The sequence below is a fragment of the Oculina patagonica genome, unplaced genomic scaffold (genome assembly GCF_052425735.1).
Source record: "Oculina patagonica isolate OP01 unplaced genomic scaffold, crgOcupat unplaced1221, whole genome shotgun sequence".
Classification (NCBI taxonomy): domain Eukaryota; kingdom Metazoa; phylum Cnidaria; class Anthozoa; order Scleractinia; family Oculinidae; genus Oculina; species Oculina patagonica.
Window position 1 is genome coordinate 660 of NW_027557218.1, and position 5,528 is coordinate 6,187.

General features: G+C 38.8%; 1 pseudogene across 1 annotated transcript; it reads left to right on the forward strand.

The window, feature by feature from the left end:
* Positions 1 to 460: 460 nt before the first annotated feature.
* On the forward strand, positions 461 to 5,522 carry LOC144639719 (anoctamin-7-like; annotated as a pseudogene). Its single transcript, XR_013568201.1, has 10 exons — positions 461 to 481; positions 526 to 607; positions 851 to 988; positions 1,740 to 1,899; positions 2,389 to 2,425; positions 2,511 to 2,622; positions 2,844 to 2,898; positions 3,485 to 3,582; positions 3,954 to 4,078; positions 4,853 to 5,522. The product of XR_013568201.1 is annotated as an anoctamin-7-like (transcript).
* The last annotated feature ends 6 nt before the right edge of the window (positions 5,523 to 5,528 follow it).

A 5,528-nucleotide genomic window follows, 5' to 3' on the forward strand; every position in this document is an offset into this window, starting at 1 on the left:
GGGATCTAAAAACAAGCTGCGGGCGAGCAAGGGTGAGTCTTGTCTGTATACATTGTTCTGTGCAGCCTGTTGTGTTTGGTTTAAAGGAGTAATGTTCAGTGTTCTTGGTGTCTTTTCCGTGTACTTGATGTCGCTGAGGCATAAACACTTTTTTGTCGGACCAAATTGAGGTACATGACCATAGTCACAAGCTAGTTAGATGAAAGCTTATCAACTCGCTAGTGTTCTGTGCTAAATGTTCTTCGTTGGCTGGCCACTAATCTTTTAATCTTTTTTTTAAGATGTCTTACCTCTTTGACAACCCAGCCACAGTTGCCTATGCTGTTTTTGTGTCGTTCTGGGGTGAGTTTAGTTTAAAACTGGTAGATAAGTTATTTTGTATACTTAATGATAACCGAAATTTAAACTCTTCCAGCAGCACTTTGCGAAAAGGAGGGCAACTTCTTTTGTCTTATGGTTTATGTTCTTAGTTTTGCTGAACGTAAGCAAATTAATTTTTACGCTTGAATCTGTTCATTTTGTAAGGTGTTTTTTCTGGAGTACTGGAAACGGAAAGAAATCACTCTGGCTTACCAATGGGATGTGCTAAGGCTTTGAGGAGGAAGAAGTACGTAATATAAAACTAAATAAGTTATGCTTTCTCAACGAAAATGAAGTTACCATTATAACATAAGAGGCTATCAACACTGATTTATGGAGTATGCAGATATGCATGCGTAAATTCACGCAAGCTTTTTTTAATTTGAGAGAAAACTGAAACAGTAGAAACTCAGTTCTAAAGCCTCTTTATGTTTGTTTTTCATTTCTTTACCTGAATTTCACCTTTTTGGGCTGTTCTGTTTCCTTTCAGGAAAGACCCCGACCAACATTTGCAGCATTAGCTCCTGCTGTGGAGAGAAATCCTGTAACGGGACTTTTGGAGCCGCATTTTCCCGAGGAAAAGCGATTCCCCAGGATCGTGTCAGGAATTGCCATTGTTATATGCATGGTAAGAATGGCCTTATATCAAAGACGCCTAGGAAGCTTGGCCGTGTTTAAATTTACTAAGAGGTGTTTTATAGTGCGATGCAAACACGAGGCAGGACTTCGTGACCATGGGTAACTTTCTGTTTTCTTACAAGCACGGTAACCCTTTTTTTATCGCTAATATTGAATAAAGATTTTGAAGCAGCAGATTCTGATATCTTTGGATGAAATGAACCAAAGTAGAAAGCGATTGACTGCTGCCCTGTAAATTTTAGGCCATTTTCGACATTTTCACATTCTTACGGGTTGTTTTCACGATTTTATCTAGTAACATCTAGTAATGGTTAACACTGTATTTTTTCATAGTCTGTTTATGTTCTTATGTGATTTGATGTGGTTTGAACTTTGATGCGGTGAGCGAGAAATTAACCGTCTCAATACCTCATCATGAGGGAAAGAATGGGAAGTATTTATTGAGTATTTAAATTCTCCCTTGAATCAAGTCAAGATAAGCCGTTACAAATTACAGTAAATGTTTAAATCAAGAAGCGTATGTGACGTCACGCGCCCACATCGATTTGTCAGCGGATATCCGTCAAGAGTCTGATTCTTGCGCGCGAAAAAATTAAATGAAAGCCGAAAACCAATCAATCACAGACAACTCTGTAGTACTATGTCATTAGAATGGAATCTCAGACGAATTAGATGTCATTTTGGTCAAGTGTGAAAACAGATAAACAGGGGCTAACTGTCTGATGATTGTGTTCCCGTAGGTATCTCTTGTTGTGCTGTTCATGGTAGGAGTGATTGTTTACAAGCTGCTGGTAATTCATCCTCTGTACAAAAACCCAGACTTTCAACAGTAGGCTGCCACTATAGTGTCTGTCATAGGCTCAACGATGAATGCTTATAATCATTATGATTCGTAGTAAGGTAAGACAGGATAAGGCATATCTTTTCTTCATTTCTCGATCACTAATTCCTTCAAAATACCCTTTTCTATACGCCAACGCATGAAATCCCTACCCTGTTATATACCTAAAGTCTCGAAAAGGCACACCTTTCGGGCGGAGCCTCACCGAAAAGTCCACTATTGGGAGTTGCCTTTCGACCCCCGAGGATCTGTGACACTGTGTAATCATCTTAGCTTTAATTTGACTTAATATATCTATATACCTTAATCTTTTATATAATGCTCATAATAATTTGATCCTTTAATTAATAGTATCTTTAGTTAAAGTTATTTGGTCAGAAGGTCCGTATCAGCCCCTGGCTGTCATATTTGTTTAATATACTTATCAAATAAAAACACGTCTATACATCTATGTCTAGTATTTTGGACTTGAACGGAAATTTCATTTGCCAACGAACATTATCGCACCTTTCAATTAAAAATAAACTAAAATCTTTTCTTTCACCAAGGTATATGAAAAACTGGCATACTTGCTCAACCACTGGGGTAAGCTCCTTATATTTTTCTATTTTTTTCTTTAGTTCTTAACTCCACTAGTAATGTTATTCTGATTGTTTTTTTTTATTGGCAGAAATGCATCGAACGCAAACAGAATGTGAAGACAACTTAACATTCAAAGTGTTCGTGTTCCAGTTCATGAATTTCTTTTCCTCAATCTTCAACATCGCTTTCTTCAAGGGGAAAGTAAGTTGACCACCAACTGTTACCATTACTCCAGTTACTAAAATTAATAAATGTTGTAGAATCTTTCCAATGGACAAAGTACAGATCTTCTTCTTCTATCGCTGAGCAAAGCTTTTCCAACACTCGGTGAAAAGTATCGTTATCAACGGCAATCTGAATTTGTCGATGCCAAATATACAATTTTCGCTTATCTGTTGTGCTTCTATCTTTCTTTACATAGACTTGTTGGGTACCCAGGAAATTACACGAAGATCTTCGGTCTCAGAGCAGAGCAAGTAAGTTCTTATCATGGAAACAATCCTTAAAAATGAAATTTAAAAACTTTAAAAATAAAAGTAAGATTAACTTCGTTTCAAACCTCTTACAGCAAGGCGCCCAAAAGTGTGACCACCTTTAATTAATTCCGTTACACATTCTTTCGTGCTACCACCATCCAATCAGAAGCCAAGGACAGGTTCTAGTTGACTTCTGATTGGATTAAATCTGCACCGAAGAATGTGAATAAATTTAAAGTGGTCACACTTTTGGGCGCCTTGCTGTAAGAAATACACAACGTTTCTTTTTTCAATGTATTATCACGAGACTTTTAGATCCAAAATAAACTATTGGTGGTTTAAGGGAGAGGTGATTATCACGTGATGTTGATTATTTGGGGTCTGTGTATGCATTGCCGCCTGCAAATATTTTTTTCTACTGTCGTTTTTCAACTATATGTCATAGTCTGTGCAACACATTTCGTATTTCAGTCGTCAGATAACAAAAGCACAGTCCTGCAAGGAGTTAAGTATGACAGCTTATCATAAGTGTAAAGATCTAAGGCATTGCTAAATCAGTTCTAACACGTTGACATTGTGTTTGCAGTGCAGTCCCGGTGGATGTCTTATGGAGTTGGCTCAACAGTTAGCAGTTATCATGATTGGTAAACAGGTCATCGGCAATGTACAAGAAGTCCTCGTCCCGTAAGTTCTTGTCAAGAAAAACTTAAAACAAGTTGAATCAATCTCTTCCTCGTTGCTCCATTAAAAAATACATATGACCAGAAGTAAAAACGTACCTTTCGGTTTTGGCAAAAAGATTGCTACGCATGCAACAGGCGATATGATGACGTGACAACATTCGGAAAGCCCGTGACAGCTCGTGTTTTGTTCTGATTGGCTATACTAATAAGAATTGGATACTTGACAAAAACTGGTAGTCTTGTTCCTGCGACTAGTCCAAATGTGATCTGCGAGAACGGACCATTTGCGTCACGAATGGACAACTCATCGAATGCTAGCGTTCCTAGTTTGTTTTACATAATTGACTTTCGTTTTGTTGTTTTTCTGCTTAGTGAGTTAAAAAAGTACATGAAGAAGAGAAAACAGGGAGTGACAGGCAATGATGTCAAGCCGCGCTGGGAGTTGGATTTTGAATTACTGGAAAACGAAGGCTTGTTTGGAGAGTATCTGGAAATGGGTAAGGCGACCCAATATCATATCCAAATTCACCTTACTGGTCCGTGTGCATCTTAGCGTTGCAGTACGTTAGGAGAATTTAACAATCAGTTCAGTTGTTCCAGTTCATTTTTTACCCTTTTCTTACTTGATATACGAACTGAAATAATGTGTTGCTTACCGTTAAGGCTAAAAAGGAAACACCTTTCTAGTTAGTAGCCTACGAGAGCAGACGGCTTTTTCGGCTCGAGTTTCACCCAGTCTGAAATGTGCGTCTGCGTTCGCAGGTAATATAGTTAGTTGACGGGAAAAAGTGGTCTGGCATCCAAAGCAGCACCCTGATTACTTACCTGGGTTTTCATGGACCGTTGAGGAATTAATTTTACCCTTTTTTCCAACATTGTTAAAAATATAACTTTTTTCTGCTTAATAAAAACCTTTTTCCCGTCACATTTTTCTAAAACTTTGGTTAAATAATCATGGAATTGAAATGCCTTGAAAAATGCATACATTTGCCTTACAATGTACTAGGAAAGAATAGTCATTTTTTTCCACGCATTCTCACTGATTACTAGCTATGCGGTACGTTTGTCACATTTAAGCATTGCTATATGGCCCAGGAGGTCCGACTGATTATCTCTAACTGGCTTAACATAAAATATATCATTAATTTAATTATTATACCACATCAACTCCATATCAACTTTCATTTATTGGAATACAAAACTATTTTAAACATCAATTATCGTAGTTTGAAGCAAGAAATCTCATTGTCAAACTTTCCCTTTGTCCACAGTGATCCAGTTCGGTTTCATCACAATCTTCGTGGCTGCATTTCCTTTGGCTCCGTTCTTCGCACTCGCCAACAACATCTTTGAGATTCGAATTGACTCGGACGAAGATGGTGTGTGATCTTCGACGGCCTGTAGCACACCGTGCTCAGGACATTGGAATCTGGTTCAGTATTTTAGCAGCTGTAGCAAAGATTGCTGTCATTAGCAATGTAAGTAGTTGTTAACTGTTAAAATGTGGTACCCATTTGAGCCATAAACAAAAAGCTCGACAAATTGTCCAGAAGTACTAGCTGAAAACAGTTCGCAATTCTACACTTATTGCGCGATAGCACCCAATTTGTATACACCCCCGGGAGAGCTCCCATGTAAAAGGGGCAGGGCTGCTCGCCGACTCGTTTAGGACTGCGGATTTTGGTCTTACTCAGGGTGTTCAGGGCAGAAGGCAAATGTTGGAGCCCACCAAAGTATCCTTTAGGGATGAACGCGACTAACCAGCGATCAAGCGTTCTTTTTCTCGTGGCGCCTGATGGCAGGTTAGAACGCAACGAACTAAGAAACGCCGAGGGACAAAAACACGCCAACCGTGATTTTGCGTCATCACTTGTATAGCAATTCGTGTGGCAAACGCCGTGGGCTTTAACAATTTCTGACCAAAAGCAGGATTTGTTCGACATACCG